A 26,639-nucleotide genomic window follows, 5' to 3' on the forward strand; every position below is an offset into this window, starting at 1 on the left:
ATTTATGCTTATACTTTCTAGTTTTTTTTTTCACCAGAACTAAGTATGGGTTTTTGTTTTGTTTTGTCTTGTTTGAATGCTGGGTCTCCCTGTCTTGCACCACTTGAAGTAGATAGCCATTCTATGCTAGGCACCCATCCTATTGCCGATCAGCATGAACGGTGACCAGCACCATTTCTGACTTGGGCTCGTTTACCACTTTCAGGCAGCTGGAGGCTCCCCATTCCTGGGAGTTCGCCATATTGGTGCTGGGCTTAGACCACTGCAGCTCAGAACTCCCAAGCTTAAGGGATCCACCAATACTAGCTTCTTGTGGTTGCAGGAATTACAGGGCTGGCACTAGTCCCATTGGTAGTATGTTTTTTGAAAAGCTTTTCTTTTGCACCTATCGATATAATTATGTGATTTGATTATTTTGTTATTAAGATGCCCTCTTTTGTTTATAGTTAATCCTAATATTGAACCAATCTTACTCTTGGTATAAATCCTACCTGGTCATAATATAGAATCTTTTTTTTTATGTGTTGCTATAACGTCTTGTCAATGTTATTTTAGAATTTTTAATTTGATGCTCATTAAAAATATTGGTCTATAGTATCTTTCAGTGGACCAAAAGGGAGGCTGGATGGCCAGGGGCAGCAGGAACACAAGGGATCCTCTGGTTTGGGGGGGGGGGTGGCCAAAGGGGAGGTCAGAAGGCTGACGTCTATGCCAATAGTCTCTGGGTAGCAAGCGTGTCCATAAAATCAGTTTGGTTAAAGTTATGATCATAGATGTTATATATTTACCTCATTGACTAACAGGCTTCTTTAAGATAATCACAAAATATATGTATAGATTGGGCTTATATTTGTCTTTGCATCCCCAATTTCTATCAGAGCACCTGTTACACAGAAAGCTGTTGAGCGATTGTGGATTCACATTTCTAAGAGCTGCAAACTCTCATCTTTTTTTTTTAAGAAAAAATTAAGCTTACATTTTAAAGAGTCCTTGCAATTTTCTCCCTTTGAGCAATTTAAAGGCCTTAATTTTTTTCCTCATGTTCTTTAATTAATGGAAATTCAAAAACTAATCATAAGAATAAAATTATATTGCTTTAAGGTTTACAAAGGGCTTTGTGTATGCGATTTCATATGATCTTCACACCTTCCCTGTGAGATCACCAGGCAGTCAACAAACATTTGTTAAGTGCCTACTATGTGCCATCCATCATGCCACCTAAACTTGGGATGCAGTGAAAGGCAAAAACAAAAACAAAACAAAAAAAACACCCCAAAAACCTTAGTCCCTGCTTCTCAAGGAGTTCACAGCCCAATAGAAGAAACAATATGTAAATAACGATATACAAACAAGCTACAGACAGGATAAATAGGAAATAACTCAACAGAGGAAAGGCATTAGTATTAAGAAGGGTTGGGAGCATCAGTCTCCCTGCTTTACAGATGAGGACATTAAGACTCATCGAAATTAAATGACTTGCCTAGGATCACACAATAGTGTCAGAGGCAGGATTCAAACACAGGTCTCTCCTGACTTCCCATGACATCATACGGATGCAACACACCTTATGAACCAAATTTCCACTCCATTTGATTTTAAACTAGCACTTCTTTACCCCCTTTGGAGACGTAATTAGCAGAACAAACATCAACTTCAGATCTTCCTTAAAGATAACACATGAATGAGGGCAGGGGCGTCCAAAGAGCACTTGGCTCTCTTCCCATGTTATGACGTTCTTTCAATCTGCAGGGCAACAAAACTCAGCGTCTTAACAGCCTTCTGCTTCCTCGTCCACTCCGCATATCCTTTCATTCAGTCCTGTTTCACTTATTCTCTTTGCTTTTCCTCTTGCCACCTGTACCTTCAGTCTTAATATATGTTGCCAATTACATCGCTCTTCTGCTCTAAGTAGTTCTTGGTGAGGCAAATTATGAAGGGGACTAGAGAGTATCTATCACCGTTCACTTACGGCTGATTCCTGGCCTTGGAGTCGGGAGCACCTGAGTTCAAATTTGGCCTTAGACATTTGACACTAGCTGTGTGACCCTGGGCAAGCCACTTAACCTCCACTGCCTCAAAAAAAAAATATTACATTGTGTGTATACACACACACACACACACACACACACACACACACACACACACACACACACACACACATTTAACTAGCTGCCCTAAAACACACCCAAGTCATTTGTTTTCCTATCAAAGGCAGTAGTAACCAAAGAAATGTAACTCGGGCAAAGGCACCCCTTGTTGAGGGTGTCGTCACGGGGATTCTCACCGAGCTCTCAGCATGATAACACGGCTTCCGAGGTTGCCTCTGATCGTTGAATTTCTTAGACTGAAGTCCTCGTTCTCTTCGAAAGCATAAACCAGCCAGTGAAAGGTGAATGTTAATGTAAATGCTGGTAAATGCTGGGACACGCCATAAAATGAGGTGAGAGCTGAGAAAGCGTATGAACAAACGTAGGAGGGCTCACTGACAGAGGCACTGGTGGCCACACGGACAAGGCCAAGGCGGAAACTCCTGGAACGTCCGAAGCAGAAGGGGGGGTGAGCGCAGAGCCGGGCCACTCTTTTAGTTTTGTTAATCATGTCCGACTCTTCGTGACCCCATTCGGGGTGTTCTTGGCAATGATACCGGAGCGGTTTGCCATTTCCTTCTCCGGCTCGTTTTACAGATGAGGAAACAGAGGCAAACAAGGTTAAGTATTTGCCCACGGTCACACAGCTACTAAGTGTCTGAGGCTGGATTTGAACTCAGGTCTTCCTGACTCCGGGTCTGGTGCTGTATCCACTGCGTCTCTTAGTTACCCTTTCAATTTTACAGATCAGAAAATAAGGTCTCAGAAAAGTAAAGTGACTTGCTAAATTGACAGCAGAGTTAGAAACTGACATTTATAATGCATTTTAAGGCTTGCGAATTGTTTAACACATTTTATTTCAACTGATCCCCATGACAGACAGCAACCCAATGAGGTAGGTGGAAAAAATATCATGATTTCCATTTTACACATTAGGGAACTAAGGTTACGTGACTTGTCCATGGTTACACAGTTCGCTAGTATTGCAGGTAGAATTTGAACCCAGATCTTCTTAACTCCAAGCACAGTAATTGATCTGGCGTGCCTCTATAATCACAGGCAGCTAGGTGGCACGATGGATAGAGCACTGGGCCCTGCGTTCAAATCCAGCTTCGGACACTAGCTGTGTGCCCTTGGCAGATCGCATAACCTCTCTCTGCCTCAATCTCCTCATCTGTAAGATGGAGATGATGATAGCACCTATCTCCCAGGATGGTTGTAAGAATCAAATGAGATAATACCAACGAAGCGCTTAGCATAATGCCTGGCACTGGCTTCAAGGTGGGCGTTTCATAAATGCATATTCCTTCCCTGCCATGGCACGACACCTTTCAGAGTTCCATGTCTTTTCAGTATGCAAAAATAAGGAAGAGGGTGCCTCTAAGTATCAAAGATCCATTGGGAATGGTTAGCTAAATAAAGAGTAGAGGGCAGAGAGTGAAGGATCAGATGATAAGGGAGAAAGAATGGTCTTATGATACACTGCATTCATCTGAAAAGTAAAGTTCTTCTAAGTAATTAATTTAAAGTAAAACCAAGGATTATCTTAAATTGGAGTACATGAATTAAATTGGAGTACATTTCTTGTTCTTGATCCAATGATTCATCAAATTCAGGGAATACAGTGAACTCAGAAATCATTTGCCTAATTAATGTAGGAGAGTCATCTAGTGGTCAATGTGGGTAATTGCAGATTTAAAAGCCTTTTTTCACCCAAGCAGAAAGCAAGTAGGGAAATTTTTCTCCTATATACTCAAAAATGTTTTCAATGGGATCATGCTCTCACTCTTAAAAACAGAATAAAGGAACCAGTCCCATTTCTTCTTTGCAAACATGGTGTTAAAACACCATGGAATAAAATATATACACAAGTGGCTACTAAAAGACTTAAGAAATAATATATTTCATATTGACTGCCCAAGGGAAGGACAAGAGGACTGAGGCAATAGACCTGGGTTCTAGTCCTAAGTACACCATTAACAAGTGCCGTGACCTTGGAATGGTCCCTACCATCTTCTGGTTAAGATGGTGGTGGGAATGGTGAAGGAGGAATCTTGTAGGATTCTCTAGTTCTCCACACACATCTCAGCAAATATTTGAAAAGGATCTCGGATAGAGCATTGATGATAAAGAAAACTGAAGGATCAGGCTCCTGCATCTAGTCTAGAATTGTACAAAAACGATAGTCAGAAGCAAGCCAGCAGAGAGCAAAGTGGTAACACCAGACAAGCCAGACTGAGCTTCACAGACAGGTATATTATCTGAAACATTCCACAAATGAGATTTGGGGAAGGAGGAAGAAGTAGATGCTGAACTAAATTCAAGCTATTGGTAATTAATGAATCAAAATGCATTTCTCAAGCACCCAAGAGCTTGATAGATGCTGCTCAAGACTCCAGAAATAGAAACACAAAACTGAGAAAATTCCTGTTTTCAAGGAGCTTGCCTTCTAATAAGGTGGATACATCTTGTTCTCGTAAAACTATATCCAGGATATCAATAAATTAGATAAATGCTACATGGGGGAAGGGGGGACAGTAAAAACAAATCAACAAGAAAGGTCTTTTGAAGAAGGGGATACCTGAGCTGAGCCTTGAAAAGAGTAGGAGTTCCAAGAGGTTGAAAGTTGAGAAGGAAGCGCATTCTACGTATAAAAACAGTATATAAATGGACCATTTAATATTATCTGAGCTGGGATATCAACCACTCTATCTCCCTGGGAAACTGGGATTCCTGCCTCCAGGGGGAGCTAGTGAGGGGACACGTCTTAGTTGTGGTGGTGCTATTGTCGTTGTTGCTGTTCAGTTGTTTTCAGTCATATCTGACATTTTGTGACCCCATGTGAGATTTTACTGGCAAAGATAATGGGGCAGTTAGCCCTTTCCTTCACTAGCTCATCTTAAAGATGAGGAAACTGAGGCAAACGGGGTTAAGTGGCTTGCCCGGGGTCACACAGTTAGTGTCTGAGGTCAGATTTGAACTCATGAAGATGAGTCTTCCTGACTCCAGGTCTGACACTGCGCCACCTCGCTGCCCGTGGCTTGGGAACTACTTTTTTTTTTTTTAAGGCAATTGGGGTTAAGTGACTTGCTCAGGGTCACACAGCTAGTAAACGTCTGAGGCCACATTTGAACTCAGGTCTTCCTGACTCCAGGGCTGGTGCTTCATTCACTGAGCCACCTAGCTGCCCCTAAAATTTTTTTTTTTTAAGATTCAGAATAAAAGCCACTTTCTCTGATCACTACCAAAAGGAGAGTAACAGTTAACTTTACCGCTGCCAGCTTAGCTCACTCTCATCACGCTTGGTTAAAAAAAAAATCATCGATAGCTAGCAAATTTGTTTATCAAAGTAAGAAGTAAACATAAATTGGGGAGGGGATATGTGTATTAAGATAGACAATAGAACACAAAGAAGTAAATAAATTCTTCAATATGGGAGTGAGTGAAAAACAAAAACTCTCAGCCCAACTGAGAAGAGAATTATCTCTTAGCGGTACACTCTGCAGTCTATCAGGTTATAGGCACTGGATGTCAAAGGACATCATCTGCTTGCCTCTCTTAATGCGTCTTTCTCGAAATCCATCCCCCTTACACAGCAGCATGAGCTCAGAAGTCGCTCAGCCAATCAGGAGCCACATCTCCCTCCTCATTTGCTGTATGCAGTGTCCCACTGCTGTCCTTCAAAGAATCATCCCAGACCCACGGGGTCTAGGGCTACACAGGCATCAATGGTAGCTAGCTGTGCAAAGGTGCTAAGGTAGGAGATGAAATGCCATTCACACGGGGACAGCAATTAAGCAAGTCTGATTTGCTGAGAGAGTGTATGAGGGGAAAGGCGATGTGTTATCTGTCTAGAAAAATAAGCTAGAACTATATTATGAAGGGGTGGAGAGATGGGAACAAACAGAGAACTTTGTATATCATCCTGAAAGTGTTGGGGAGCCACTGAGGTTTCTTGTCCAGAGGAGTGACATTGTTAGATCTGCACTTTCTTTTTATATATGGAGTGTGACAATTGTTAGATGCTGCACTTTCTTTTGTTGTGTGTGTGTGTGTGTGTATTTATTTATTTATTTATTTATTTTTAGTTTTCAACATTTACTTCCACAAGATTTTGAATTCCAAATTTTCACCCCATCTTGCCCCTCCCCCCATCCCAAGATGGCATGCATTCTGAATACCCCTTCCCCTAGTCTGCCCTCCCTTCTATCTCTCCCCCCTTCTCTTATCCCCTTCCCCTTCTATTTTCCTGTAGGGCAGGATAGATTTCTGTACCTCATTTCCTGTATTTCTTATTTCCCAGTTGCATGTGGAAACATTTTTTTTAAACATGTGTTTTTAAAACTTTGGGTTCCAAATTTTCTCCCTTCCTCCCTCCCACCCACCCTCATTGAAAAGGCAAGCAACTCAATACAGGCCATACATGCGCAGTTATGCAAAACACTTCCATAGTAGACATATTGTGACAAACTAACTCTATTTCCCTTAATCCTATCCTGCCCCCCCATTTATTCTATTCTTTCTTTTGACCCTGATTCTTCTGATTACCCCTTTCCCAATCTGCCCTTCTCTCTATCATTCCCCTGCTCCCTTGTCCCCTTCCTCCCCTATTTTCCTGTAGGGTAAGACAGATTTCCATACCCAATTGAGTGTGTATGTTATTCCCTCCTTAAGCCAAATCCTATGAGAATAAGATTCCCTCATTTCCTCTCACCTTCCCATTTCCCCTCCACTGTAAGAACCTTTTCTTGTCTGTTTTGTGCAAGATAATGTACCCCATTCTACCTCTCCCTTTTTCCTTCTCCTAGTATAATCCTCTCACCCCTTAATTTTATTCTCCAGATATCACCCCTTCATCTTCAACTCACCCTGTGCCCTCTATCTATCTATCTATCTATCTATCTATCTATCTATCTATCTATCTATCTATCTATCTATCTATACACACACATAATTTTTCCCCTCCCACTACCCTAATACTGACAAAAGTCTCATGAATTATAAATATCATCTTTCCATGCAGGAATGTAAACAGTTCAGCCTTAATAAGTCTCTTATGGTTTCTCTTTCCTGTTTACCTCTTCATGTTCCACTTCAGTCTTGTATTTGAAAGTCAAATTTTCTATTCAGCTCTGGTGTTTTCATCAAGAATGCTTGAAAGTCCTCTATTTCATTGACCATTTTTTCCCCTGAAAGATTATACTCAGTTTTGCTGGGTAGGTGATTCTTGGTTGTAATCCTATATTCCATGCCCTGCAGTCCTTTAATGTAGAAGCTGCTAAATCTTGTGTTATCCTGATTGTGTTTCCACCATACTTGAATTGTTTCTTTCTGGCTGCTTGCAATATTTTCTCCTTGACCTGGGAACTCTGGAATTTGGCTACAATATTCCTAGGAGTTTTCCTTTGGGGATCTCTTTCAGGGGAGATTGGTGGATTCTTTCAATTTCTATTTTGCCCTCTGGTTCTAAAATATCAGGGCAGTTTTCCTTGATAATTTCTTGAAAGATGATGTCTAGGCTCTTTTTTTGATCATGGCTTTCAGATAGTCCAATAATTTTTAAATTCTCTCTCCTGGATCTATTTTCCAGGTCAGTTGTTTTTCCAATGAGATATTTCACATTGTTTTCTAATTTTTCATTCTTTTGGATTTGTTCTACTGTGTCTTGATTTCTCATAAAGTCACTATCTTCCAATTGCTCTATTCTAATTTTTAAGGAAGTATTTTCTTCAGTAAGCTTTTGGACTTCCTTTTCCATTTGGCCAATTTTGCTTTTTAGGGCATTCTTCTCCTCATTGGCTTTTTGGACCTCTTTTGCCATTTGGGTTAGGCTATTTTTTAAGGTGTTATTTTCTTCAGTATTTTTTTGGGTCTCCTTTAGCAAGCTGTTGACTTGTTTTTCATGATTTTCTTGCATCACTTTCATTTCTCTTCCCAGTTTTTCCTCTACTTCTCTTACTTGCTTCTCAAAATCCCTTTTGAGCTCTTCCAAGGCCTGGAACAGATTCATATTTTTCTTGGAGGCTTTGGATGTGGGAGCTTTGACTTTGTTGTCTTCTTCTGGTTGTATGTTTTGATCTTCTTTGTCACCAAAGTAAGATAATATAGTCTGACTCTTTTTGCAAGGTTTGCTCATGATCCCAGCCAAATACTTGAGTTTTAAACTCTTTGTGAAGGTAAAAGTCTGCTTCCAATGTGGAGAATGTACTGTCCCAAGCTTCTGGGGTTTGTATAGTTGTTTTCAGAGATACTTCTAGGGACCTGTAAATTTTCAGTTCTTCCAAAGTGGTATGATAAGGGGCGAGGTGTTTACTCTTTTCCTGGCCTGTGCTCTGGTCTTTGAGTGACCGGCCACAAGCAGTTTTTTCTCTCTTGAAACTGTGAGGAAGGTTTCCTCTCCACCACCACTACAAGCTCCCCCGCACCAGCACTCCTGCTCATCCCAGGACTGCCACCCAGAACTGTGACCCAGATCCAAGCATGGGCAAAGCAAGAGATTCCTGCCTCAGCACTGGCAAAAAGATCCCTGCAGTCCCCTTCTGATCAGCCACTTGATTACCCCTCAGTCTGTGGGCTGTGAAGCTCGTGACACAGCCACTGCCCCAGCATCCGTGCTCTGCGTTCTATGCTCTGGAACTGGCTCTGACCTAGCTCTTCTCTCACCAAAAAAACAGACTTTTCCCACTGACCTTTTAAGTTGTCTTTGGCGTTCATGGGTTGAGAAGTCTGGAATCTGCCACAGCTGCCAGTGGTTCAGTCCTCTGAGGCCTGCTCCAGGTTCGCTTTGGCCTGCGTGCCCACGTCGAACTGAGCTCCTCTTCCCGCCCAGCGCGATATGCCTTTCCGATCAACCATCCAGGCTGTCTTGGGCTGGCAATTTGTTTTACTCTGTCTTTTTGTGGGCTCTGCTGCTTAGAATTTGTTTAGAGCCATGTTTTTTACAGGTATTTGGAGGGGTTTGGGGGAGAGCTCAAGCAAGTCACTGCTTTCACTCCACCATCTTGGCTCCACCCCCTAGATCTGCACTTTCAAGAATACTGCTTTATAACCGTGTGAAGAATGAATTCGAAAGGGAGAGACTGGATTCAGGGAAACCACCTGAGTGGCCACGGCAATGGTGTAGGCAAACGGGGACTACAGATCCAATGATGGTGGTTGTGGCATCAGTACAGAGAAGGATATGAGAGCTGTTGAGGAGATGGAATAGACTTGGGACCTTAGTAGACCAGGATGAGTAAATGGATGGAAGCCAGGTTAGAAGGAGTTGGGGAAGGAGTAAGAGATGAGGAAGTGAAGGCAATGAATAGGGAGAATTTTCCTGGGAGTTTGTAAAAAATAGGAGAGAAAAAGGATAAGAATTTTAGGTTTTATTTTAGGAAGCAGAGGATGATTCTGAAGTTATTAACCTGGGAGAATGGAAGAATAGTGGTGATCTCAATAGAAAGAGGGAAAGTAGGAAGAAGGGGTATGTGAGGGAAAACATATTGAGTTTGAGTTGCTCATGAGATATCCAGGTAGAGGTATCAAGCCAACATTCAGAGATGAGAATATCTGAGGTCAGAGGAGAGATGAAGGAGAAATAAGTAGATTTTTAAGTCATCTTGAATACATGGGAACTGATGAGATCATCAAGTTGATAAGAGGAGAGAGTCTAAGAAACAGTCCTGGAGCACATACACACATAGTGGTCAAGACAAGGATTATTAGCCTGCAAAGGAAACTAAGAAAGATCAGTCTGACAAGTAGAAAGAAAATCATATCAGCGTAGCATCCAGAAGATTCAGGGAAGAGAGAGTATCCAGGAGGAGGGAATGGTTGTCAGTGTCAAAGAGACAGGTCAAGAAGGATGAGGGCTGAACAAGGCCATCTGACTTAATAATAAAGAGAGTAATGGGAGCCAGATTATAAAGGGTTGGGAAGAGAGTGAGAGAGAACAAAATGAAGATAATGACTAGGGGGAATTTTTTCTTAGAGTTTGTGAAAAATAGGAGATATAGAAGATGAACATTTTAGTTTGTGTTAGGATCAAGTAAAGGTTTTTCAAGGATGGGGGGAAGACAATAGATTAGAAGAGGTTGAAAATTAGAGAAAAAGAGGATGATCAGAAAGTCAACTTCTAGGAGCTCAAGGACACAAATAGAGAGGGTAAATTGGTAAGGAAGGAAGTCATCTCCTCGTTTAAAAAATGGAGCAAACGTGATGGAAAATGCTAGACACATCCAGAGAAAGAAATATGAAGTCTGAATGCAGATCAAAGCACACTATTTTATCTTTTTGTTTTTTCTTTCTTGTGGCTTTTCCCTTTTATAATGTAGAAATAGGTTTAATATGATTGTACATGTATAACCTATATCAGTTTGCATGCTGTCTTGGGGAGGGGCAAGGGAGGGAAGGAGAAAATTTTGGAACCCAAAATCTCATAAAAGTGAACACTGAAAACTATCTTCACGTGCAATTGGAAAAAATAAAAGACTGTTAAGTGGGGGCGAAAAGAAATACAGCAAAAAAAGGAGATGACGGAGGTAGGAGGAATGATGTTGAAGTAGTAATAGGATAAATATTTAGTTTGCCACCCTCAAACCAATTGTTTCATACTCCTTCTATGAGGTTTTATTCTAAATTGCATTACCTTTTTCTGTGTTCATGTCTTGCTTCATCTATTAGACTTTAAGTTCCTTGAGGGCAGGAACTGAGTCATATATTTTTCTAATCCAAGTACCATGCCTTTCACACTAGAAGCACTGAATAATTTTTTTTCCTGTGGAAAAAAAAAAAGGCCAAGGTCTCCCCCTGCATCCAGGGCCATCTCCAGTCATCCTGACCTATGTCTTGCCACTGTACTCTGATGACTCTGGAGGAGAGAGTGAGGCTGATGACTTTGCACAGCCCCGCCTCACTTAAATCCAATTCACTTGTGAGTCAAGACCCACCCTCCTGATGTCATTGGTCCCCTTCTAGAATGAAGGATGAACAACAATTTGAATAAACGTTTGCCAATTTCATTTAGTAAATGTATATGGGGAGGTGGGGGTGGTAATTCTGTAAGACCTGAAACCTTGCTAGTCTGACACTCATTGCCCCTCAAGCTGCCTTCCACAATATTCACTGTGTATATGAATGTTTGCTGAGCCAGCATATCTGCTTCACGTCACCTTGTTAAGGATCTACCCTTCAGACTTTGTTTATGCTCTGATTTATCAACTTTTTAACTTCCTCACTAAAAAGCCATCGCTCCTGTGACTTGTCTTATACCTTGTGGACTTGAAGACCATCCATGGATGGTGTAACAAACAAACAAACAAATGTATATATAGAATGGGTATCATATTTCTTGCTTTCTCAGTGGGTGGAAGAAAGGGTAGAGGAAGAGAATGAGGAACTGAAAATAAGAATAAAATTAATATTTAAAAACAAACAAGGCAATAGAAATACAAAAATATAAACACATCCCCTTGTCCTTTTAGAGCTTACATCATTGTGGGGAAGGGGATCACAACATGCACACAGATAAGAAAATGTAACCACTCATAAGTATTTGGCCCTGAGTCAGGGTGGCCATGGACATGGTAGACACTTTTCCAGACTGCCAATGCACATTGAGATCACAAAAAATGGTGAAGGTTTATAGGACTGCTTACAAAGAGTTCTAGAAGGCAGATGCCAAAAGGAGAAGGAAGGAGGAAGAAGGTCGCAAGTGTTTGGGAATATCTTTTTCCCAGGCTCTCGCCATTCCCCAGGGCCCCCCATGATTCTCAGCGCTCTCATGCAGAGAGCATGATGACTAGCAGATCGACACCATGGTGGGGCTGGTGCTTAAGGCAAGGAGGACGAGGTGCTCCAGTGCTGAACAGACTTGGTAGGTAAGACTGCCTCCTTGGAGACATTCTCTCTCCCCCATGACACCAAGCTCCAGCTAAACCAGCTTTCCCCTCTCCAGTGTCTGAGAAGGAAAGCCCTTCTACTCCTTGAGTTGGAAGAGTAGTGCTGGCTGCTGTTTTTCCAAGGGGCTGTACCAACCACTCCTTCCTGTTCTCTTTTCATACTGCATTTCCTATCCTCTCTTTTGCATCAATCTATCCATCCCATAGCTAGATTAAAAAAAAACAAACGAACTTAGCCCACTGACCTTGGTTTGAGTGGTGATATTTGGAAGATAGAAGAGGGAGCTAATACAGTCCAGAATAATGTAGCTGATTCATGATCAAGCCAAAAGTATCTGGTAATACAAGTACAAAGAATGCAACAATCACTACTTGCAGTGAGTTTACATTTAAAGGAGACAACAACATATAAAACATACACAGAAGAAATACAAAGTGAATAAATACAAATGTATACAAAGTATAAACTGCCTCACGGCACTTTAGGAAGGCGGGCACTAGCAGCTGGAGGTTATCAGGAAAGGCTTTGGGAAGAAGATGGAACTTGAGCTGGCCCTTAAAGGAAGTGAGAAACTGAGGCAGAGCTACGAAGGAACTCCCTTTAAGCATGTGGCCCAGGCAGTGCATGGAAATGGGAAATGTAGGGTTATGGGTGAGGAACGCAGAGATGGCCAGTTTGGCTGCAGAGCTGAGTGCAGGAAGGAAAGTGAAACCCAACGAGACAAGAAAGACAGGTTGAATTGCATTTGAAAAGCAAAACAGCAGCGTTTATATTTTGTCCTCAAAGCCACAAGGAGGGGCTAGCTGCTAACAAGGGGTGGGCCTCTGGCATCCCCTCATTTTCCCAGTCTCCACCACAGTTCTTCCAAACCTTTTTGTCCAACCTTACACCTCCCATGGCTTTCCCATCTCTGCACTCAGCTGAGAGCCCTGCCTCGTATTTTACACCAAAAAAATTGAGGCCAGAGACAGACAGGTGGTACGGTGGATGGAGCAGTAGGCCTGGAGTTAGAAGGATCTGAGTTCAAATCCGGCCTCAGACACTTACTGTGTGATCCTGGGCAAGTCAATTAACTCCAATTGCCTCCAAAAATAAATTGAGGCCTCTCACCATGAGCTCCCACTTTTCTCTTCTTCTTTGTTTATCCCTTAAGCACCTTCTGGTGCTCTCTCCTCCTTCACCCATCTCACATGATGAAGTGGTCTTATTCCTTACCAAGGCTAATCCCTCTACTTGGTCAAGTGATTTTATTCCATCCCATCTCCTCCGACACATTGCCCCCTCCGTCATCCCCACTTTTTCACTTATTTTCAATCTCACCATCTTCATTGGCTCATTTCCTACTGCCTACAAACACGTCCGCGTTCCCCTCATCCTGAAAAAATAATTATTTGATCCTTCCATTCCTGGTAATCACTGTCCTATATCTCTTCTGCCCTTTGTAGCTTAAACTTCTTGAAAAGACTATCTAACACACACTTTCTTTCCTCACACTCTCTTCCTAACCCCTTACAATCTAACTTCCAGCCTTATCATTCCACTGAAATTGTTCTCTCCAAAGTTTTCGGTGATCTCTTAGTTGCCAAATCCAATGGCCCTTTCTCAGTCCTCACTGTCCTTGACCTCTGCAGGCTCCTCCTTGATACTGTCTTCTCTCAAGGTTTTCAGGAAACCACTCCCTCCTGCTTCTCCTACCCATCTGCCACTTCTTCCCAAACTCCTTTGCTAGATCCTCACCCAGATCACATCCTCCAACTGTAGCTGTCCCTCAGGGTTCTATCCGGGGCCCTTTTCTCTTCTCTCTCTTTACTTAGTAAATATTCTCTCTCACAAGAGACATGGAAGATAAGTGAGAGAATGGGGATGAGATCTGTTGGGAAAGACAGGGCAGAATGGGGATCATTTGTGCATATATAGTATTTGGCTTTGGCAAGAATAACGTCTTCATGTGAGACAGGGGTAAAGGAAGAAAAAGTGGGGGCAGGCGTCTGGGTGACATGAAATGAGGAAAGCAGAGGGAGTTCTTGGTGAATGGCTTCCATTTTTTCAGTGCAATATGAGTCTAAGTTCTCAGCTGAGATGGGATGGAGCACTGAGGGAAGAGAAAGCAATAATTGTGAGGGATTAGAAAGGGCTTCACAGAAGCCAGAAAGGTGTGATAAAGAGGGATTGCAGGATCTCAGATCTAGAAGTGGAGGAGACCTTGGTGTTCAGCCCGTCCAGCCCCCTCAGTGCGAGTGTTCTAGGTCAGACATAGGTTATTTTGGAAGGTTACTCTGAGAGCTAGGCGGAAGGCCAGCAATAAGACAGAGAGAACAATTAAAGAATTCTGGTTTTACTTTTAAAGTCAGGGTTGATCATGTACTTCAAGCCCTGAGACCATAGGTGTTCCCACAGTAATGCTGGCATAAGACCAGACTTTTGATTACATCAGTCAGTGATCAAGAAGAAGTCAAAATAGGTTGACATTTCACAATTTCTTGTTTTTCAAGAGCCCAGGCTCAGTGAACACTTTTATGATAACAATAATGATAAAAACAACAACTAGCATTTCTATAATGCTTTGAAGTTTACAAAACTGTTCTGAACTGCATCTGGAGTCAGGTGGCAGGGATAGTGGCTGCTTTATCCCCTTCCTGGCCCTAGACAGCCATGAGTACATGTTCCACCTAAACAAACCTGCGCCTGGGAAGGCATGACCTCCTTTTTTTTTTTTTTTTGGATGTCTCCTCCAACTGAGTGACTGAACAGCAACCTCAAGGTATATAAGTCTGGGTGACCTTGTGAGTTTCAGAAAGTCACGAGGGCCTGGGAGGCCAGCCAGATAAACATGTCTACCGGGCTTACTGGGGCAGTTGACTATAGTTTTGTTTGTCCAAGAAGCAGCCTGGTGGAATGACAGACAGGAGAGAGATCACTAGAAAAAAGATCAGGTCAGCCTAGCTGCTAGCCCACCCACCAATGCATGTTGCCTTGGTGTATTAATAAACTCCTTTTAAACTTTCTCTTCTTGAGTTTTTCCTTTTTAATCAGGGCAAAGGCCCAAACATAGGATTTTCCTTTTAACTATCTGGCAAGCGAAGCCAGGAAACTTTTTTGGGAGCCCTTCACCCATTAACTATTACTGAGAATAAACCTGCCCCAACCCTACAACCGAGCACTTAGGGCTTTGCCTGATCATGAATCGGAATGAACCCCTATGGCAGTTAGGTAACCCTAAAGGGGTCGGAGAACTTAACTTCCCCAAACCCAGGAAGAATAAAGATAAATAAGTCCCAAACCCAAACTGATTCTTGCTCATTTGTGCATGAAAAAAGGATGGTACATGTGGAAAAAGGCAGTTGGTAAGTACGAGTCTTTACCCTATATTAAGTCACCTGTGAATAGAAAGGATAAGGGAGTGCTAATACCAAAACAGAGTTGGCACAGAGTAAACCTCCTGCTGATTCTCCATTAGGCAAGTTGTTAAAAGGGTGGGAAAAGGAAAAATACCATCACTTTGACAGGGAATATCCAGCACGGACAGAACACGGTAACCAACGTTTATAATTGTGGGAAACAAATTGGGCCAGATAAATATGTGACTGTTGATTATTATCAACTATGCATGTTAAAATCAAACTCAAAAAACCTAGAGCCTAGGAGAAAGAGAAACAGAGAGAGACAGACACAGAGACAGAGGGACAGAGACAGAGAAACAGAGACAGACAGAGAGGGACAGATCAGGCTTGGCTGTTTGATCAGGCAGGGCCAAGTACCTAGCTGTGTTATACAACAATTGTATGTTCTGATAAAGTTTAAAATCTTAGCCTTCCAATGGACTGTAATATAGCAATAAGTTCCAACAGTGAATCCAGTTTAAATGGCTCTTCGAATACACACTGTGGTTCTCTTACACTTATTATTACTTTCTCTGTGGAAATAAATGACCTGCCCTATGCCCTGTCCAAGTCATGGGTACCTCTTTTAATTTCTCCTTTTGGGAGAAACCTGAGACTAGACTCAAAGTTAGCAACTCTTACTGGAGTAAATGGGGTGGGGGTCATGAGCCAAAGAATGTGAGACTGGCAATCTTACTCCCCCTGCTGAGAAGTCAGGCACCCCCAGAGTTGAACCCAAACAATATATAATCGTTCAGTAAAAACCCAAGGGTTGGTGTGCACCAGTCACCAGCTTTGGGGCCTTATGTAAGTGGTTGTCTCTGAACTCTACAATAACATTTTATTAAAATTATACCCGGGGCAGCTAGATTGCACAGTGGATAAAGCTTCAGCCTTGGAGTCAGGAGGACCTGAGTTCAAATCTAGCCTCAGACATTTGACACTTACCAGCTGTGTGACCTTGGGCAAGTCACTTAACCCCAACTGCCTCACCAAAAAAAAAAAAATCATACCCAGAAATCTTCCCCAATTAATCTTTTTTTTTCTTCCAGGATCTAGGCTGTTTAAACTTTTTGATCTCTTTATCTTCCAGTTCCAACTGTAATTAATTTCTTTCTTTTCTTGCTTTGTCTCCTATCATGGGCTCAGCCAGACTCAGGTCATTCCCCTGGTAGGCTGGGTCCCAAACTGGAATGAAATGGAACCCGTGTTCATGTAACAGTTAACAGAGGTTTGCTTAGATGGAACAGGGGGAGCACATTTAAAGCAGAGAAGGAATATTCATTCAGGATGGAACACTGACTCAGCTAAGCACAGTTCTCCAGGGTCATCCTGGAGTCTGAGGTCAGAGGCTTGCAGGAGGAGCTCCAGTACCTTGTGCCCTATCGGTTTTGGATCCAGGTGCCCGGGAAGCTGTGGCAATGGCTTCAGCGTCAATCCTCTTCATATTTTCTTTCATTTAGTATTTCACTTTTCCCCAGTTACATGTAAAAAACAATTTTTAACATTCGTTTACAAAACTTTGAGTTCCAAATTCCCTCCCTTTCTCCCTCCTTACCCCTCCCCCACTGAGAAGGCAAGCAATTCCATATGTTACACATGTACAGTCATGCAAAACTTACTTTTATATTAAAAATGTTGTGAAAGAAAACAGAGTCAAAAAAAAAACCTCAAGAAAAATAAAGAAAGTAAAAAAAGAATGCTTCAATCTGTATTCAGACTCCATCAGTTCTTTCTCTGGAGATGGATAGCATTTGTCATCATAGGCCCTTTAGAATTGTCCTGGATCACTGCATTTCTGAGAAGAGCTAAGTCATTCACAGCTGATTATCTTACAATATTGCTGTTACTTTGTACACAGTACATTTCACTTTAAATCAGCTCTTGTTAAGTCTTTCCAGGTTTTTCTGAGAGCATCCTGCTCATCATTTCTTATAGCATAATAATATTCCATCACAATCATATACCACAACTTGCTCAGCCATTCCCCAATGGATGAGCATCCCTTTAATTTCCAATTCTTTGACACCAGAAAAAAAAGCTGCTATAAATATTTTTGTACGTATAGGTCCTTTTCCTTTTTTTTTTTTTTTATGTCTTTTAGGCTACAGACCTAGTAGTGGTATTGCCAGAACAAAGGGTATGGATGGTTTTATAGCCCTGTGGGCATAGTGTCAAATCACTCTACTGAGTGGTTGGATCAGTTCACAATTGAGTGTTAATTCTCAAGCCAATTAAAAATCCCAAAGACAATTTAAATACTTGGGAGAAAGGAGGATATTGTCACACCACACTTCCTCACAACTTTTCATAAAAGTGCAATTAAAAGCCAATTACATTTCACCTCTGACACTTGTAAGGAAAATATTTGTGTTTTTAAATATATCCATTTGTAATACCCACTCCCACCCAAACGGCATGAGGAAAGAATTGTAGCTAGGAGGCACAGTGTATAAAACATTAGCCCTGGAATCAGGAAGACCTGAATTCAAATGTGACTTCAGATGCTTACTAGCTGTTGTGACATAGGGCAAATCATTTGACCTCTGTTTGCTTCAGTTTTCTCATCTGTAAAAGTAGGAAAATAGCACCTACTTCTCAGAGTTGTCATAAGGGCAAATGAGATAATATTCCTCAAGCACTTAGCACACGATAGGTGCTTAATAGGTGATTATTTCCTTCCTTCCAATCTGCATTATGTGGAAAAGAATGTGCCTCCTGACTGATCTCAGAAAGCTGAGCTCAACACACTGACCTGCATAAGACACTTACTTTAACTAGTTAGTGGCGGACACTCTTCAGAAACACACATGGACACAGGACGTCCTGGGGAGTGGCAGAGAGGGAAAGGTCGCCTAAGTTGGTTTGGAGCTCTCTGCACCACACACACATATGAAAACAGCCTCATCGTGTTCTAAGTTCTCAAGACTTGCAATCATAGAGACTGCAGAGAAAGATCTTGCCCAGGCAAGATTGTCCTCTCTTGATTTGGAGGGAGCTCTGTCCATCTCTCGGTTGAGGAAGTGATTTACTCCTCTACATTCTTTGGCATATTTTGATCTGGAGAACTTCTCTATTTTCTCTTTGCAATTTTCCTATGATAACTAGGCTTACTCATTACATGTTCATTATTTGTGATTCATTTGTCAATTAACACTTGATAGGGAGGGGCTGAGCTGGTGATTGTAAGTTAAGGCCTACCCTCTTCCATAAGAGTCATTGGGAAGAGACTTTTGTTCTGAACCTACTGTACCCTTAGACCAGAAATATTTGAGGGGTGGCATATTGATACAATTCTAGCCCAGTCACCTCCTTGGAGACAGAAGGAGAGATACTCCAGCCTTGTTGGTCCTGGAACTTACCTGCTCTTCCTTCCTGCTAGTGTACTGGAAGTGAAGGTATCCTCTGCAAAGGTGGGTCAGAACTCACACCATGTCTATACATGCTATCAATAAGGTGTATGCATATATTTAGACAACAGATACACACAAACACACCTGACATAGTCAGTTAAAAGCTTTAGTTTCCTCTTCTAAAGGATGAAGTCCCTTCCAGTTCTAACATTCAATTTGCTCTCTGCTACATAAGAACTGTCTATCATCAACATTATGTCACACAAATGAATCTGTTCATCAGCTCAAGATCACTTCCCTATTGTTTCCTTGCTCCAGAATCTCATCATCCACACTTCAGACACGTGTAAAGCTCAGCTCTTCCAACTAGAAACTGCTCTTCCACCTTAAGGTACCAAGCCAGAGGGACTCCCAACCACAGCTTTCTGTGCAATGCCTCACAACAGCTAGCAAAGGAGTCATTTGCAAAGGGAGTTATTCATTTACTGTAAAAAGTTGCAAGAGGCATTCTTCAATTCAAGGTGCAAAACTGTTTAGATAGAACATACCACTAGGTGGCATCCTCCATACACATTCAGCAAGTCTAGCTATTAATTAAACACAGTAAACATTTATTAAGTACCTACTAAGGGTAAAGTTCTGGATTAGGTACTGTGAGTATGTGTGCGTACGTATATGTATACACACATATACATACATACATATATATGTATACATACACACACATATATAAATGTATACATAAACGTGGAAATTTCATATGTACATACATATAAATATACAGATATGTGGCTATAGATTGTATAGAGAGGTGGCTATAGATGATATAGATAAACATACACACCCACACCAGACTTTTCTGCCTGTTGTCCATTTCACACATTGTGGTCAGAATAACTTTTCCAATAGATACCCTTGCCTACTAATGCCTAAACATTGCCCAAGAGCTCTCAAAATCTCCCTGTTTCCCACAAAGTACACACCAAGTAAGCAACAAGCACGGATTAAGCACCAACCATGCAGGGCACTGTGCTGGGAATCCGGATATAAAGACTGAAACAATTCCTATTCTCAAGGAACTTTCATTCAATATTTTGATGCAGCATGAAAAACCTTCCACAAGCTGACTCCAACCCACAGTCTCACAAAGACTTGGTGCATCACAGCTTGCTGCCAAATCACCTTTATTCATGTCAAGCACTCTAAAAACGATGCTTTTAACAGCCCATGGGGAAAAAGTGTGATGTAAAAAGACATAAAATTAAAATGCATATTTCTTTACCTTTATATGATGTTATCTTCATATTTTGAAAACCATTTCACTGGCTAGTTGGAAGTCAACTATATCCTTACAAAACTTTAATACTCAAAGGAGGAAAAAACTGGCACCAGGTCATTCTCCCCTTGCCAAGTTGAGGGAATGTTATTGAGGACGCCTTACATAAATGTTGCTTGACCTCTGAGTGAACCAACAGGTCTTAAAAGTTGCATTAGCCAAGGCAAACTCCCATAGCAAATAAAGTTTTTAGCTGAATGCATCAGCTTTTTCCCTTCTTCAGCCTGAAGAGAAATTGCCACCTTTGGGAACAGTAAGGTAACATTTCCAGGTTGTTTCCATTAGACCTTTCAAAGTTTCTGGTGCACACAGAACATTGGGTCAGTAGTGAAACACAGGAGTGGGTAGGGAGGCAAAGGACTGAAATGCTTATTATAGGATGCTGCTAACCTAAAAGTGCTATGATATGATGGAAAGATCACTGGACCTGAGTTCAAATCCTTACTCTGTCACTTGCTGGGTAAGCATAGAGAAGATGCTGGATTTCCCTGAGCCTCATTTTCTTTGTCTATAAAATAGATGAAAAGCAATTTGGAATCATACTGTAAAAGTTACTAATCTGTGTGTACTATTTGACCCAACAATACTACTTATGCCCTAAGAAATTAAAAGAAAGAAGGAAAGGACCCATATGCACAAAAAACTTCATAGCAGCCCCTTTTGCCTTAGCAAGGAGCTGGAAGCTCAAAGGTTGCACCTGATAACCTCCAAGATGATTCCCAGCTCTTCCATGATTATAAGATACTCCATTCAGGAATTAAGACTTGACAAAATGCCATACTTCTTTCATGCTATATCCAGAAAACATCTCTCCAGGGTGGCTGAAATACCTTCAAAATGCACTAAAATCTGTTACAAAATCTATAAGCATAATATATCATATTAGTAATAATATATCATTGCCAAAAAAGCAGCAAAAAAAAAATCACATGGTTACATTGATAATTTTTAAAGCTTTTGACAAAATATAACACCACTTTACGGTTAAAAAAAACACACTGAAAAGAACAGATATAAGTGGACAATTCCTCAAAATGGTAAACCATTGTAAGGAAGAGGGCCCTCCCCACATCAGCTGATGTGTTCAGAAACAGTTATAGACGATGAGGATTTAATGTGTGAACAAGATCCGGTTACACCCTGAATGCTTTCTGATTCCCAGCTACATAAGATGAAGGTTGCTTCAAGGCAACCTTTACTTACAAGTTTAAAAAACTGAGACTACCAGGAACCCAACTCCTAAAGGGAGAACAGCAGAAACATGGGGCTAGAGAGAAAGGAAAACTGTGAAAATCAACATGGAGCTGAGGATGGAGGTTCCTGCAGAGGTGAATGCCACAAAGAAAGGGTCCAGGAGTTGTACTGCTGAAACCCTACCCCACCCCGTCTCTTTCAGCCCCTACTACAGATCCTAACATGGTAATCCCATATCTCTTAGGGGTCTGCTGGTACATATCTTGTGGTTGTTCATTCATCTTTCAGTTGTATCCGACTCTTCGTGATCCTATCTGGGATTTTCTTGGCAAAGATACTGGAGTGGTTTGCCATTTCTTTCTCCAGCTCATTTTATGGATGAGGAAACTGAGGCAAACAGGGTTAAGTGACTTGCCCAGGGTCACACTGCTAGTAAGTGTCTGAGGCCAGTTTTGAGCTCAAGAAGATGAGTTTTCATAACTACTGATGAGGCACTCTATCCACTACACCACCTAGCTGCCAGCTGGTAAATACGGCTCTGGGGGGAGAAATGTATGTGAGACACACTTTTAAGTTCAATCTACTTTACTAAAATTTTCTTCATCACTTTCTGAAGTCTAGATGATCAGCAAAACAATAAAACAAGCCCTGATTTATAGCATTTGATGATTTCCAAGGTGTCAGTGCTCACAATGGAAATTTATTAATCTGGTTCTCACCAGCTCCCATACATTGCTACCTTTCCTTACTTTGAATTCCTTCTTGGGAGACTGACACCACTTCCTCTTTGTGGGGAAGAGAGATTGTTTACCTTTTTAAAAAAAATTTTAAATGATTTATTGACCTTTATAAACAGTGGTAACCACACCAGAGATAATACATATCATATATGTATTATATATAAAAAATATATAAAATATCACCTACATATATAGAGAATATATGAATGTACCCATAGTACACTCTATGGCAGCTCAGTGGTGCGGTAGATAAAGTGCTGGGCCTGAAGTCAGGAAGACTCATACTAGAAAAATTGTAAAGTAGTTTAGAAGAATTGGGTTTGGACTACAACCATGTATCCCGATGGCTATATAAGCTTAGATATAAAAGGTCATATTTTTTAATAGAGGAGAAGGAAAGGAAATACCTTTCACAACTATGGATGGAAGGAGAGTTCTTGACCAAACGACAGAAATGATTATAAAAGATAAAATAGATAATTAAAACTACATAAAATTAAAACTTTTTTGCACAAAATTCATTAGAATTAGAAGAAAAACAATTAACAGGGGGAAATAATATAATAAATTTCTCTGGTAAAAGTCTAATATCCAAGATATACAGGTAAATGAAACAAGTATATGAGTAATGACCATCATTCAATAGCTAGTGCTGAAGTGATATGAATAGGCAGTTCTCAGAAGAAGAAAAGTAAGCTGTCAACACTTTTCACATAAAAGAAGAGGAAATAATTGAAGAGATATTAATTGTTGGGCTGTAACAATATAGTGAAAATGACAATACTACCTAAATTAATTTGAAAATTGAATTCCATGTCTATCAAACTACCAAAGGATTTCTCTATCGAACTAGACAAATGCAGAACAAAATTTATCTGGAAGAACTAAAGGTCAAGTATCTCAAAGGACGTTGTAAAAACAAACAAACACAAAAGGGGGGCTTAGCAGTACCAGATCTCAAATTACATTATTATCATCAAAACTATGTGGTAACAGTTAAAAAATTTAAAAAATTTAAAAAAAAGCACCAGCCAGGGCCTGACTGCAGCCACTTCCCAGTATGGGGCGGGGGGGAGGGATGTAACATTCCTTAGATCATTCAACAGTTAACAAAAATCAGTCTGCTTACATGTGACATAGAAAGGATACTCAACAACACCTGGTCCAGGTATACCGGGTGAGTGGTTCATCTTCATTTGGATTAGTCAGTGGGACAGGATGTGGTGACTGGGTGACTCATAGTAAACCCAATCTGAAACACTCTAAATCCATGGGGCAGGTCTTTTATACCCTTAAGAGACCAGGAAGCTACATCAACCTAATCTGAGGCCACTAGGAAACTATATCATCCCTGAAGGGCTGTTTGGGCCTTAGTCTCCTGGCTCAATCAAATCTTAGGACAGATTTCTTACCTTTTAAGGAAAAAACTGCACCTAACCTATATGTGACAGTAGGTGCAGAACCTGATATGTGTAGTCACAGATATAGATATAGATAGTACCTATCACACAGGTTAAAAAAGATTTAGAAGCATTAGAACATGGTAGCATATTGTTAAAAGACAATCAGCTATTGAATGGCTATGTCCTCCACACACAAGCAAAATGCTAATACAAAAGTCTCTACTCCAGTCTCTGGTGAAGAAACGGGTTTTGCCTAAGCGAAGACCTAACAACCCCTTTTATCTTCTTGATCTCATCCCCTCTCATCTGGAGGGGGGCAGGGTTACCCTTGCCCATTCCTTCTCTTTCTATTTTATTCAGTCTTTTCTTATCCACTGTCTCCTTCACCACCTACAAACATGCTCCCTATTGCGTCTCACATAAAATAGAAAGTCTTGAACCTAGATTTCAACGTCCTCCATGATTTGGATACCATTTACATCGACAATCTTGCTATTCCCCTACATGAACTCTCCATTCCAATCAAACTGGCCTACCTGCCCTGGAATATACAATATTTCCTCTCTAACCTTTGTGCAAGTGTCCCCTCTATTCTTCAATAGTTCCCTCACCTGGACCTCCTAAAATTCTGGTCTTCTTTCATATCGTAGTTCAGGTGTCCCCTCTTCCATGAAACCTTTGTTGATACCCCCAGTTATCCACAGTCTCCTCCTTGGAATTACTTTGTCTTATAAAAGGAAAAGGGATGCTCCAGGAGAAAGAGGAAGGGAGATGAAGAATAGGGAAAATCATCTCACTTTTTATAAAAGAGACATGCAAGAAATATCTCTTACAATGGAAGGTAAAATGGGGGGGGCAATGTTTGAACTTCACTTTCATCAGAATTGGTTCAAAGAGGGAATAATGTACAAACTTAGTTGGGTATAGAAATCTGTCTTACACAACAGGGAAGTAGAAAGAGAAGATGATAAGAAAAGGGGGTGGGTGGAAAGGTAGAATAGAAGAGAAGGCAGATTAAGGAAGGCAGTGGTAAGAAACAAAACAGATTTTAGAGGAGGGAGGGAGAAGGAGGAGGGGAGAGAGAGAGAAAAACACAAAAAATAGGATGGAGGGAAATATACAGTTAGTAATCATAATTGTAAATATGAATGGGATATACTCATCTATAAACATAAGCAGACAGAAGAATGGATTAGAAACCAGAATCCAACAATATATTGTGTATAAGAAACAATTTGAAACAGCAAGACATACAGAGAAGAAAAATAATGAGCTAGAGAAGAAACTAATATGCTTTAACTAAGGCTAAAAAAAAGGCAGGGGTAGCAATCATGATCTTAGACAAAGCAAAAGTAAAAACAGACAATTTAAAAAGATAAGTAGAGAAACTGCATCTTGCTAAAAGGTACCACAGACAATGAAGTCATATCAATATTAAACATATAAGCACCAAATGGCATAGCATCCAAATTCTTAAAGAAAAAAATAAGTTAGTTATAGGAGAAAACAGACTAGTATAATATAGTAAAACTGTACTAGCTGGGGACCTCAACTTTCCCCTCTTAGAACAAGATAAATCTAACCATAAAATAAATAAGAAAGAAGTTAAGGACATGAATAGAATTCCAAAAAAGTTAGATATGATAGACCTCTGGAGAAAATTGAATAGGAATAGAAAAGAGTATACCTTTTTTTTCTCAGCTATACATGACAACTTCACTTAGGGGGAAAAAAAACCTTACAAACAAATGTAGAAAAGCAGAAGTATTAAATGCATCCTCTTCAGACTATAATGCAATAAAAATTACATTCAATAAAGGGCCATGAAAACATATTAAACATTAATTGGAACTAAATAATCTAATTCTAAAATAGGCTCAAAGAACAAAGCAGAGAAACAATCAATAATTTCATTAAAGAGAAGTGCAACAATGAAATAACATACCAAAATTTGTGGGATACAGTCAAAAGCGGTACTTAGGTGACATTTTATACCTCTAAATGCTTACATCAGTAAGATACAGAAAGAGCATATCGATAAATTGGGCACGCAATTAAAAAACTAGAAAAAGAACAAATTTAAAATCCCCAATTAAACACCAAATTGAAAATCCTGAAAATCAAAAAAGCCATTGTTATCAGAAATTAGGATAAGAATCTGTGAGACACTGAGGGAAGCATAGTTAACCAGGTTCAGCTGACATCACAACCAATTTCCATCATGTATCCTTTACCACTACTGTTCTTATACATTGGAATGGTCTTATTAAGGGTATACTTAGCATCATTATATGCTGTGTTTATTTGAGCTAGATCTTGAACCTAAGACCCCTCAGGGCAAATTTGGAGGTCCTCCTTCTTTCCAATGGCCATGGTTATTTTTCTTGAGAATTCCCATAACAAAAATTTGCTAATATGCATAGAACATATGGAAAGTTTCTAAGTGGGCCAGGGAAATCATTCTTAAAAATAGGAACTTTTAATATTTTCAACAAGAACACAAGGAAAACTCAGAATAATTTTACTTTGAGATCTGTATATTCCTCTTCTTATTGAAAAAATAACGGAAACATAATTAAGCCCATAAAATCAGAATCAAAAGTTACCTGCTCCCACTTTGCTCTTTACAATGAATGACAGATGACCAATCTGAGAGGTCAGGCAAGCTTCCTCCCTCATAGTGACAAGTACTTCCTTTCTCTCTTGGTCAAGTTGATTTTCACCACCGAGGACAAGACTGTGAAGGATGAAGAGAAGCAAAGATAGCCATGTCCAGCGGACATCACATTTGTTCTAAACTGTTCTAAAGCATCAAGACTTGTTTCTTTCCATGGCCAGTTCCTGAGTATGGTAGAGTCAATATGGCCTTTTCCTTGAATATCACAACTGTGTCTTCTCAAAGCCGGATGAGTTACTGAGGGGATGTAGATGGGTAAGAAACCTTCTGGCCCTGAAGAACTCAGTTACGCTTTAGGCCAAATGCCCCAGCATCGGGGTCACCAAACAATGGCCCGTCAGCCAAATTAGCGCCTAACATCAGGTTTTTTTAAACATCCTGTGAGCTGAGTTTTACATTTTTAAATAAAGTTTTATTGGAACACAGCCATACTCATTTGTTTATGGATCGTCTACAGCTGTCTTCCATCTACAACAGCAGAAATAAGCCATTGCAACAGAGACCTTATGCGTCACTCCCGTCACTTCCCACTGTTGCTCAAGCACCACAAACGTCAGGGATGAACTTGTAACTCAACAACGTTTCTA

The 26,639-nt window shown here is 40.6% G+C and overlaps 1 protein-coding gene across 6 annotated transcripts in view; it reads right to left on the reverse strand.

Moving 5' to 3' along the window:
* COX18 (cytochrome c oxidase assembly factor COX18) overlaps positions 1–26,639 on the reverse strand; it is an 89,333-nt gene that overhangs the window by 24,913 nt on the left and 37,781 nt on the right. For 2 of the 6 annotated variants that reach the window (XR_013483857.1, XR_013483856.1), the window contains exons 7-8: positions 16,724–26,112; positions 12,214–12,303 (exon numbers count right to left, since the gene is read on the reverse strand). The gene's annotated coding sequence lies outside the window, so the exon portion shown is untranslated. Of the gene's footprint in view, positions 1–2,925; positions 3,262–11,394; positions 12,304–16,723; positions 26,113–26,639 lie in introns of those variants that run through there. The other 4 variants (XR_013483859.1, XR_013483858.1, XR_013483860.1 and 1 more) reach the window with 3 other exon arrangements.

This window comes from Phascolarctos cinereus, unplaced genomic scaffold (assembly GCF_003287225.1).
Source record: "Phascolarctos cinereus isolate Bilbo 61053 unplaced genomic scaffold, phaCin_HiC Scaffold_9;HRSCAF=440, whole genome shotgun sequence".
Lineage (NCBI taxonomy): Eukaryota > Metazoa > Chordata > Mammalia > Diprotodontia > Phascolarctidae > Phascolarctos > Phascolarctos cinereus.